This window comes from Ascaphus truei, chromosome 2 (genome assembly GCF_040206685.1).
Source record: "Ascaphus truei isolate aAscTru1 chromosome 2, aAscTru1.hap1, whole genome shotgun sequence".
NCBI classification, from domain to species: Eukaryota; Metazoa; Chordata; class Amphibia; order Anura; family Ascaphidae; genus Ascaphus; species Ascaphus truei.
The window spans coordinates 331,746,457-331,758,810 of NC_134484.1; positions in this window are offsets into that span (position 1 = coordinate 331,746,457).

The following is a 12,354-nucleotide window of genomic DNA, read 5'->3' on the forward strand; positions in this document are numbered from 1 at the left end:
AAGGGACGGTGTCATCCAAATCAAAAAGGAAGAAAAAGAAAAGCGGTTCTTCACTTACCGTGGAAGAAACAGACACGTCCGCAGATCCTGTAGAGAAAAAGGGGGACCGAGATGCCCTGCAGGCTAGAGAAAATGGAGAATTCGTCACGCGTATAACTGAATATCCAGAGGGCCCAAAGGCAGAGGTCGTGTACCCCAAAGAAGTGTCTGTCCGGTGCCAACAGTGAGGAACCCTCAACCAGTCATCCCAGGGAAGCGGACCCGGAACCAGTGAGTGACGATCCCTTGACCAGCCCTGAAGACGCCCTGAAAATTGCCAGGCGTGACTGTGAGTTACTCCGTGAACAATTGAATCAAAAGGAAGATGGTTACGCGGAGCTATTGAAAAATAACGTGAGGCTACAAAAAGATGTGCTCACCATTTACTCTTTAGCCAGGACAGAATTGGACGATCTCAAGACTGAGCTAGATACTGCAAAGGCTGCTATTTCCGCCATGGATGAAAAGCAGAGCCAATCTGATAAAATGGTGGCTACGCTAAAGCGGAAGTATGAGGAGGCACTGAAGCAGATGACAGTCTTTCAGCAAGAGGTTCACACTCTTTGCATAGAGCTGAATGCCTCACAACAGGAGGTCAACAGTGTCCGGATAGAGGTGGACATATCTCAGAAAGAGGTTCAGACACTCCGCAGAGCACTTGATGTCTCACATCATGAGACCAACAGCTGCCGCACAGACCTGGAAGTTTCCAGAAAGGAACTACACAGTCTCACTGAGGAGCTGAACATTTCAAGGAAAACTATCCTACATCTTAACTTAGATCTCAAAGTCTCTCAGAAGGAGCTTCAGAACTTAAACCTGGAGATGGAAGTCTCACGCCAGGAGACAGCCCGCCTCCAAGCAGATGTGCAAAAATGGAAGGTGGACTGCAAGGAAGCCCTGAATAGTACAGAGACTGAAAAAAGAGAAAATTTAAGATAAAAAAAAGAAAATTCTGAGTTGACAGAATACGTCAAGGGAAAGAATGAAGAGCTGCAGGCTCTTGAAGAAATAAATAAACTTTTGAAAGAGGAAATATTTGAAGCAGAGCACCGACTGCAGAACCAACTGCAAGGTCTGCGTACACACCTCCAGTATGCGGAGGAGAAGCAGCAAACGCTGCAGGAAGAAAAGCTGCAGGCTGCTAAAGAGGTACACTGGCGACACACTTTATTCGAGCTCGGCTAGTCCCACGAATTCGGGTATACCCGGGTGTATTGAGGTTTGTGACTGTTTTCTGCCCGAGTGCATTGGGTTATTTTCCAGGCAGGGATTGAAGCATTTTATTCCCGCTGGCTGCAATACTGCACAGTATATATATATATACTGCATTACAATTCATGAATTTATGCCATCTGGTAGACACGCGAAGCATTGCAGCCTATTAAATCCTAATCATTATCATTTAACAGATCAGCCACCCGTCAGCCAGGCATGAACCCAGGCTGCAGGAACGTCTGAATACCCAGTACGTCCCTACAGAGCAGTATGAGGAGCTAAAGGCCACGCTGCATGTCTACAGAGCATCATTGGAGGCGGAGCTTCGATACCAGGTGACTCTGTATGAGAGGGAGCGTGAGAAGGCTCAGAAACTGGAGCAAGAGCTGGAGAGACAGAGAGACTGTTCCATTCCCTTGAGTCAGTACACCAAGGAGAAAACAGACGCAGCGGCAACCTTGATGACAAAAATTACAGAGCTCCAGAATATGAAGGAGACTCTGATACAGATTCCTCCAATACGGAGAAAGGTATTGGCTCTGCCCAAGCACCAGTATCCCACAGTAACTAATGCCCGTGAGGACAAGGGTACAGTGAGAGTTGGGGACTCTACGCAACTTCAAAACAAAAATACGAAGTTTGAGCCACCAAAGAAAGCACTAGCCAAACTTACAGCTGCCCAACAGCCAACAAACAGAGGTAGGAGTGCAGAATCCTTAGCTGAAGAAGCTGAACTGGTGACTCCGTGGTGTGGAGAAGTTGCAGAAAGACAGCTTCAAGAGCAGAAAACTCAAAGGGCTAGTCCTAACTGCTCTACAACTGTTGCCTTACACTTTATCTACAAAAAGAGGAGTGCCCGACGCAACAGAAATCTCAAGACCGCGCAAGCAATAAGAAGACTTTACGTTGAAAAAGTCCCCCTCGAGCGACTGAGGAGTGCTGATCTCAAGCACCTTCAGGAGGAGACAAAAATAAACTGGAGAAAGGGCTCCAATCCCAGCGGGACAGAAGGTTCTCTTCCTCCCTCCACTCTCATTCAAGTCACAGAAAGATCTCGAATGAGAGTGGAAGGATGGGCTTTGGCCGTGGTAAGCCCGAGCTTCCCACAAACAGGGGAGGTATGTAACAGGGGACTTATCCCTGTTCAGTAATGTGCCTTTAATCTAGCAGTGTGGTGGTTAACTTCTGGTAGTTAATTACTAAACACCACCTGCCTGATTGAGATGGCTTACAAAAGCCTGTCTGTTCAAACAGGAAGTAAGAACTCTTTAGCTGACACCTGAGCTGAACTTAGAGACACTTGTCTTGAGCTCTGCAAAAGAGATAGCAGAGCGGCTTTCAAGACACAGGGAAAACTTCTAAACCTGTATGCTGACCAACCCTGGAGACAAGGGAGCTGAAGCAGGGACAGTGAGAAGATTTTCCCTCCAAGAAACAGATAAGACTTTTATTCTTAAGAGACTGCTTATATCTGCTTATTTTCATGCTATATGTTTTGGGGCTGCGAGAACTGCTTAACTAATAGGAGATGTGAACTAATTGCATAGGATTTCACTAGAAATACTCCTAAGTGAATGGAAGCTATGTTCCCCCGCTCTGTGTTTGGATAATTTCCTGATGGAAAGGAGCAGGCACAATAAAGCCTTATTATAATTTCACATTATAAAGCCTCCTAAGTGTGTACCTCTGTGAATGTCCGTCCACAGTGGGTCTTAAAGGTGGATAGAGAGGGTGCTAGTCGGGTATTGAGGGGAACGGCATTCCAGAGGTGTGAGGCAGAAAGTGAGAAAGGTTTAAGGCGGGAGAGAGATTTAGATACAAAGGGGGGTAGAAAGAAGACACCTTTGAGAAGAACGCAAGAGTCGGGATGGTGCATAGCGTGAAATTAGGGCTGAGATGTAAGGAGGGGCAGAAGAATGTAAAGCTTTAAAAGTGAGGAGGAGAATTGAGTGTGAGATATGGGATTTGATAGGAAGCCAGGAGAGGGATTTCAGGAGGGGAGACGCGGAGACAGATTTAGGAAAGAGTAGAGTAATTCTGGCAGCAGCGTTTAGGATAGATTGTAGAGGAGACAGGTGAGAGGCAGGAAGGCCGGACAGCAGGAGGTTGCAGTAATCGAGACGTGAAAGAATGAGGGCCTGAGTCAGAGTTGTAGCAGTTGAGTAACAGAGGAAAGGGCGTATCTTTGTGATAGTGCTGAGGAAAAAGCGCCAGAGAGAGAGGAATCAAGTGTAACCCCTAGGCAGCGTGCTTGGGCTACTGGGTGAATGATCGTATTTCCAATAGCAATGTGGGAGGAGGTAGTAGGGCCAGGTTTGGGAGGAAGTATAAGGAGCTCTGTTTTTGCCATGTTAAGTTTCAGTCGGCGGCTGGCCATCCAGGATGATATTCCAGAGAGGCATTCAGAAACTTTGGTCTGTATAGCAGGTGTAAGGTCAGGGGTTGAAAGGTAAATTTGTCTGGTCTCCTGCCTGTGAAGCTCATTCCGGGCTCTGAAGACTGCACTAGCCAGGGCCCCTATTCTATTTGCACCAGACTTCTCAAAAAGGTTTTTGGTGCAGACTGATGCCTCGGCGCTGGACACAGCCAAGTGGGGGAGGAGGGCAGTGAACATGGACCTGTGGATGGCCTTTCCCGCCAGGACAACCCCTACGAACTGGTTTCCTCAAGAGATGCCAGGCTAGCCCAACCACCGGATGAGGTGGCCGGGGCACAGCCTGCACTTTGAGGTGGGGAGGAATAAATAAGCTTGTCACAGGAGACCAAGACTTATACACACATTAATACTGGGATTCTCGACTGATCACAACAAGGCGGGCAAAATAAATTGCAATTTATTTCTATTCAAACACACAAATCTTCACAATTACACTTAATAAAACACTTACTGGGTACAGGGAACGAAATCAAATGTCCTTGGAATGAAACAAAGTTTCTGGGCACCCCTGCACGCATGCCAGTGGGTGCGCAAATTATTCTGTGTAACAGTTTCTTGCTAGGGGCACAAGTTGCCACCCCTATATCTCCGCCAGCCAGCATAAATAAAGTAAATAAAACATTCAACTTACCCATGCCATCATGGAGGGCATCTTCATCAGCATATAGCAAGTTGGTCCATGTTCTCCGTTGCCAGAAAGGATACAAGAAAAAATAAAATCTAATGGCCCCAACCCCTAAATCACCTTAGCGGTTACAAACCGCTATAGTAATTAAGGGATTCCTTTGCTACAAACCTAGGAGGCCTAAGCATCCTCCCGGGACCACTATCCCCACCCTCTACCCAGTTCCACGACGTCAAAGTCAATCCAACGCCACCCACCTTGAAGATCTGGAACAGGTAACAAAATTCTTCTCTCTTTTATCTCCTATTAATTATTTATTTGTTTTGTTGGCTACTGGTTTTAATTAATTACCTGTTTTGTTTGCTAGTGTGGTAAATTAATTAATTGTTTTGTTGGCTAGTGGTTTTATTTATTTAAGAGTTTGCTTGGATAGTTGTTTATTTAATAGTATTGTTTTGGAATAACATAATTTTAATAATTTTGCTATTTTGGTGATAGCCTAATAGTACACATCACAAATAATTATCTATTTAGTTCTTTTATTGTTGGGGTGTTTAGGTGCTTCTGTATTTATGTGATTATTGTGCATTTTTGGCCTTAATTATTTTTATTAGGTTGACCATTGAGTGGCTTATCATGCCCATATTATAGTATAGGTCTGATATACCACTGTGCCAATCAATGGGTACAGGGTGGGTATAGTGGGTCCGGGGTTGGTGCTTTGGCCTCCCAGGTGGGTGGAGTGGAACAGGGGTTAACCCTTTAATTGCTATAGCGGTTAACTGCTAAGGTGATTAAGGGGTAAGGGGCCATTAGATTGTATTTTTTCTTGTATTCTTTCTGGCAGCGGCGGACATGGACCTGCAATATGCTGATGAGGATGCCCTTCATGATGGCAGGGGTAACTTGAATGTTGTTTACTTTTTTTATGCTGGCTGGCTAATGTTTATTTTATTATGGGCAAATGTATCCATATCTGGATAATAGTTATTACTGTAATGTATGTGTTAGGGGGGAGGTGTATTTATTGCAATGTATTCCACATTTTTTTTTTTGCAACATGATTGGTACCGCAGGCCAGCGGGGACCCGTGGGGACCACCTGAGACCCCCGGACACCCACGGGGACCACCCGAGGGATCCCAGACACACATGGGGACCACCCGAGAGCCCCCAGACACCTGTGGAGATCACCCGATGGCCACCAGACACCCACGGGGATCACCCAAGGGCCCACAGACACCACCTGGAGGCCCACGGACACTTGCGGGGACCACACGGGACCCCTGTCGGCCTCTGGTATCAATCCTGTGTACAAAAAAATTAAAAATGCTTTTATGTGGGGACACAGGGTGTGGGTTGAGTATAGGTGGTTAGTACATATTGTAATGTTTATTGGGGGCAGGGGGGTGAGTGAAGGGCCAAGTACCCGCTGCCCCCAATCAAGCTGCTGTTTTTCCTTACCCCCTTCATTGCCTTAGCGGTTAGCTGCTAAGGTAATGAAGTTGCCTATCAATGCATTTTTATTGCATGGGAATCATGCCGGGGTCCTCCAGTGCTGATATAATGGGTATCAGCTCCGGAGACTCTGGGCATCAATCTGATGCCGGAAAAATGCATTTTTTTAAAGTTCCCTCTCGTTGCTTCTCACCACTGACCTGCCGTCTTTACCTGGGGGAGGATTTTGAGAGGAAATCTCTATTCTAGAGCAGCGATTAGCCTCAATAAGTTAATCGGGGCTACTAGAATTGCAGAAGTTTGAAAACCTGCCGATAAGTGGCTTCTCACCGCTCGTTTGGCGTTTTTTTTTATCGGTAAAAAATTGCAGAAAAGGGCTTTAATCAGCGACTTATCGGGGCTTAATGAATAGCAGTAGGCGATCGGTTATAAAATTGCGAAAAGGCCTTGATACGTGGCTTATCAGCGCTTAGTGCATAGTCCCCTATGCATTTATTTATCGCACTGTAAGACATGAGACCAAAAAAGGGATTTAAAAAATGCACTATCGTCTGACCAGATTTTTGTATCAGTGCTATTGCACTATAAATCCTATAGCGTGAAAACTAATATAAAAAAAAATGCAGCCAGGAAGAGGTGCATGGAGATTTGCGTCTCCATGCATGGTTCTTACAAGCCATCGTACAATAAAAATATTTATTTTAATAATAGTGTGTGGGAGCAAGGGTCTCCTGTGCTGAACCGCGTTGATTTCAGCCTCGGGGACCCCCTACTTCCCAAGATACAGGCCCTGTTATGGGCGCCAGTATCCCCTGTGCTTTTAAATCACCCGCGCCACGTGACCCTGAGATTTAAATCCTGCGCTTGGATACCGGCACCTCACAACAGGCCCTATATTTCGGGAAGAAAGGGGTCCCGAGGCTGAAACGTGGTTCACCTCAGAAGACCCCCTGCTCCCATACACTAGTATCAAAACACAAATACATTAAAAAAATCATTACCGTAGCAGCAATCTGCTAAGGTAGTGATGCTGCTTTAATGTAATATAGACCATGTGAGTGCGTAATGCTAAAGACTACAACAGTGAGATGGGTGAATGTGTGAATAGCCAGATATTCGTGGGGGGACCCCTGAATATAAACTTGATAGGAGAGAGGTACTGGGTTGCAAATCCTGGATAATAAGCTCACTAATAAGTGACGCTAGTGTAAACAGTGAAACCAGGAAAGATAAGCATGATCACACCCTAGGATGTACCAACAGTCTTAATAAAGTCTTGAGCAGGAAAACATGTAGCAAGCAGTTAACTCACTCGAGTGCTGCAACGTCCATGCAATCCACAGGTAAGGGGTCCCCAGGTGTGCTTCCGTCCGAAGGGTAAACTGATAGAAAGGAAGAGAACTGGCAGAGCACTACTGTATATCCAGAAAAAGGTAGAGAGTGCGCACTCGTGATATTCTGTGAGCCCCTGGTGTCTGGGTTGGTATTGCGAAAGCGCACTCCTCCTATGGTCCGCGGCTCACTCTGTCTGCTCCGGGTGCATGGAGGGATCATTGCCTGGATAGTGTGGATGCGCGCTCACTCGGAGCCCCAGTGACGTGCGCACTTAGGGCATTATGATGATGCACCTCCCCCGCGTTCCACGGCCTCCATTGACATAAAGGTCTTTTCCCTTAGTTTGTTACTGCGCAAGCGCGTACCACTGGGGGTTTCTAGACCTCATATGCCTCCGGATTGGTAGCTAGGGGCGGGGCTAGTCGTCATCAGCCCTGTGCACAGATACAAGATATATGCACACATCAGGAGATCATTAGCAATTAGAGAGGGCGGACCACACTTGGGCTGTGAGTATTAGTTGATTATGTTATCTTGTACCTATATATATATGTTAATAAAGTTGTGATATGTATACCTTGAGAAAGCGCTCTGAGAAGCATGAAATGTTGGTGGGGCTCTCCCTTGCCCGTTTTTTCCATGACCAATAAATAATTTTTTTATGGGGTATGCACCCTCCTCTCTACTTTTTTCTGGATATATAGTAGTGCTCTGCCAGTTCTCTTCCTTTCTATCTTTTAATGTAGTATACAGCTGCGGCCGCCTTTATCCTAGTGCGGCCATAGCGGCGCAACTCTGATAACCGCAGCAGATGCAGTATGTTTTTTTTTCTTCCGGAATATGTTGCGGTATTTTAGCGCTCATAATATTAGCATTTTATTAGCACTGTATGCAATACTGCAATACCGTCTAAAAACTCAGGGGGGCCTTCGCGAGCTGTTGTCTTCAAAGTCTAATACTTTAGCAGTTCAACCACAGTACGTCAGTACACAGTCTGCGTGTGCGCACGCAGTAATTGTAAATTTGTATATTTATTCATGCATATGCAGTGCTGTATGTCTCATTTGAAAATTGTTGAAACGCATAGGCGTGTACTGTAACAGTATCACATTTCGGCATAAACAGCACTCTCCCCTCGCTCGCCCCCGCACATACAGGCTAATTTACTGCACTGCAGTATTTCAACTTCTTATCTTATCTACAGTACAGTACACCTCTCCCACACCATTCCTTTGAATGTGTGTCTTTCTGGTTTCAATGACATTCCTGCTTGATAGCTGATGATTACTGCGCATGCGTCTATAACTTCGCCACTGCTTGCTTGCAAAGTTCAAGAGTGTGATCAAAAAAAAAAAAATTTTCCTCGTTTTTTATTTTTTATTTCTCCTGCCTAAAACATCTTGATATTACGATATTCATTCTGTGCTGTAGATTTTGACTGCGACACTGTGTGTTTGACTGCACATGGTTGATTTGTATGCTTTTTATGTATTTGGGGGTGTAGGGATCAAATTATTATGATAACCTGCCTTTTGAAAATATGCCATTTCTTTGAACTGCAGTACAACTAATCCTTCATGCAGCTGTACCCTGTACCCCCCTCCCCCACGCACACACACAAGGCTCACTCAAGCAAGGATTCGAACCTCTTATCGACAGACACCTCTCCAGAGCCATTCCGTTTCTAAAGCTTGCCATTGTGTTTTTAATCATCCATCCCTAGCCGAGCATCACCTCTCTGTGCCTGCGTGCCTAATTTTCCTATTGTTGGCTATGAGTCACCTCTCTGTAATCCTCTTTGGGAAGGGAGCTAGCTGATGATTACTGCGCATGAGTCACCCATCCACCCCCCCCCCACCCTTTGAGGCTTTATTTACGGTAACGCTTTTGATAATCCCTTCTCGAATTTGATATGTAAATCTGATTTGCACAGCACTGTGAAATTGAGAGTTAAAAAAAACATTATCTGATTCATGTTTTTGGTGCAGTAAGTTACCACTTTTTGTCATTCTTTCTTTTTCTTTGGTGGGGGGGTTGTCAATGATTATGATTATCATGAATGTAAAGAAATATTTATTTTATTTTATCAGGAACAAAAAATACAAATATAAAAATAATCATGAATAATTCAAAATGCAGTCTTTATTCAGTTCTTCTGTCAGATGAAAATTGAGGGCCGGTGTATAATCATGAATAATGCACATTGATAATAATATTAATTCATAATATATAATATATAATAATATATATATAATAATATAATTTTTTCCGTCTTTACCTTCTTCCTCATTCTGTGTACAGTACAGTAGTTCATTGAGAGAGGAGAGGTTTGTGTACATCATGACTGCAGTTTAGATACTGTACACTTAACTGTACAAACAGTTCACAAACTTTACACGATAACCCCCCTCTCCCCCAGTCCATCCTTTTTTTCTGAAAAGACAAGAACACAAAAAATTAGTGCAGTTATGTGCATACTGTATTATGGCATGGTGTGCTGTACAGTACTGTCAAACGAGTCTATACTGGAACTACTGTATACTGTAACATCTGTTAAATACTTTGCAACCAGATGGCTGGTGCTGCTCTCTCAGGAAAGAAAAAAATTGAGCAGTTACTGTAGGTGCATATTATGGCACTGTGTACTGTATACTGTAGCTACTCCATATTGGACAACAGTATGCAGTTAGTACTGTCAAAGTAGTCTATACTGAAACTACTGTATACTGTGACTACTGTTAAATACTTTGTAACCAGATGGCTGGTGCTGCTCTCTCAGGGAAAAAATAATCTGTGCCATACTTACCTGTATCATACTGTACTTACAATACTACAGTACAGTACTATACCATACTACCTTCCTGATGCTTGCCCATTACGCGCGATCATAATGGGCAACACAGTCGCAATATGGTCAATATATTTATTGCATCGTTCCACGGTGAGTACATCGTTCCAAAAAATCAGTATGCCTTGCGCCAACTCATCCTTTTTGGAGGGTTTCACGACTTTGCGGATATGGTCCTTCAGCTGATGCCAGACCATTTCGATAGGATTGAAGTCTGGCTATCTGTCATTGGAAGGAGGGGGAAAAAAGGACAATTAGCTAAAGAGATACAGTACACAGTAAAAACAGTGGGAAAAAATGAGACACGTTTACCGCACTTACTCCGCTGGCGTCTTCACCCAGTTGATACCGGGCTCAAGAATATGCGCGGTTGATGCGGTGTGCTTCGGATCGTTGTCCTGGTAGAAATGTTGACCATCCGGGAACTCACGTGTGATGTATTCCACAATCTCAGGCACAATTTTCTCTTGGAAGAAAGCTTTATTCATGATTCCTATAACAAGAAAAGAAAAGTGCTCAAAAAACTGCACACTAGTACAGTACAGTGCATAAGGCAAAAGCGTGTGACATACATTTTACTGTACCTTCAAAGATGACGATGCATCCTGGTCCACGCATAGGGATTGCACCCCACACACGCATCTTCACTGGGTGTTTTGGACGCGTCTTCATAGATATGCGACCTTTTTTGTGGAATGCAAAGGTGGCAAATCTCTCCAGCGTAGAGTAGACTCGTCAGTGAAGATGCAATCCTGGAAAGTTTCTCCACTGTCGATCCATGCCTGCCTTGATCTTGTTAACGTCCCTTATCATAGGGTACGCTCTGTAATGACAAGGAATCATTTTATAGGTACAGTACAGTTTCTTAAACAACACTTTAACCTCCTGTACTGTCCAGTACTAAACTCACACGTCCATATTTCCATCCAATTCTGCGTCCCATCGTCTTTATGCAGTGAGATTGTGATTTTGCTGCAGAGTGTATTTGACCCTTAATGCACTCTTCTCATCATTCTCTTCACTTATTTTGTCGACCAGAAGAGTTGTCTCCCTACAATGTACAGAAAAACAACAATCAGGTAAGATACAGTGTAGTAGGCCACAAGTACAGCACATCATTTGCAGTAAAAATAGTATCAAATTAGATAGGTCTACACAATATATAGTTCTATTAATATGCAGCAATATAAACAATAAATTTACTGTAGTTATATAAATATTCCGAAATAACAATAAAATTAGATAGATCTACACAATATATAGTTCTATTAATATGCAGCAATATAAACAATAGATATACTGTAGTTATATAAATATACTGAAATAACTATAAAATTAGATAGATCTACACAATATATACAGTAGTTCTATTAATATGCAGCAATATAAACAATAGATATACTGTAGTTATATAAATATACCGAAATAACTATAAAATTAGATAGATCTACACAATATATAGTTCTATTAATATGCAGCAATATAAACAATAATAGATATAGTGTGTTATATAGTTATATAAATATACTTACGCGTTAGTTACCGTTGGTGTCCTCGTGCATGATAGCACACGGTGGTTGATGGCACAACGAGGCCAGAAGCAGCTAACCAGCATTGGATATCTGCAATTCGGTGTCTGCTCATTTACATCTCCTTAATTCTCATGCTGAGATCCTTTGAAATCTTTAACATGCATTGCTGCGAGTAGAAAGAAATACAAACACAAGAATGTATATTCGATGTTTAGTCGATGTGTATTCAATGTGCAGTGAATCCACAAAACGGATGGTGTATTTATACGTTAATGACTCACATTAGAGTATGCCCACTTTCAACACCTGTACCTCATCGCCATGCATTAAAGGTTACACACTTTGCATAGCCCACCACTCGATGATCTTTATCTGAACTTGCCCTTGTCCAGATTCTGCATTGTGCCATCTGCTTCCATGGATCAACCCCGATTCTACGGACGCAACAAGCCACTCGCCTCTGCCGTGCCTGTCACTCAGAAAAAAAACGAAATGCGGCAGCCGTTTCCAAGCCATGGCCAAAGCGACAGGCTAGGGCCAATAAAGAAAACCTTCTGCTTTTAATACAAGTATGCCTTATTATGTCAAGAAGAAATACAGTGATGTACATTCAACGCAAAACAAATGGCAGCCAACCCATCGAACCCGCAGGCCACTTCCTCGTTTATGCTTCGACAACTCTGCCGCCGCTCTCCCGGAAATCTACAGCCCATCTTCTCCACTACTCGTCCACGACGCTGCCGCCGCTCTCCCGGAAACCCACAGCTCTTCTTCGCCACTGCTCTTCGACGACGCTGCCGCTGGTGCCCCTGAAATTCACGGGTCACTTTCTCCATTACGCTTAGACAACTCAGTCGCTTCTC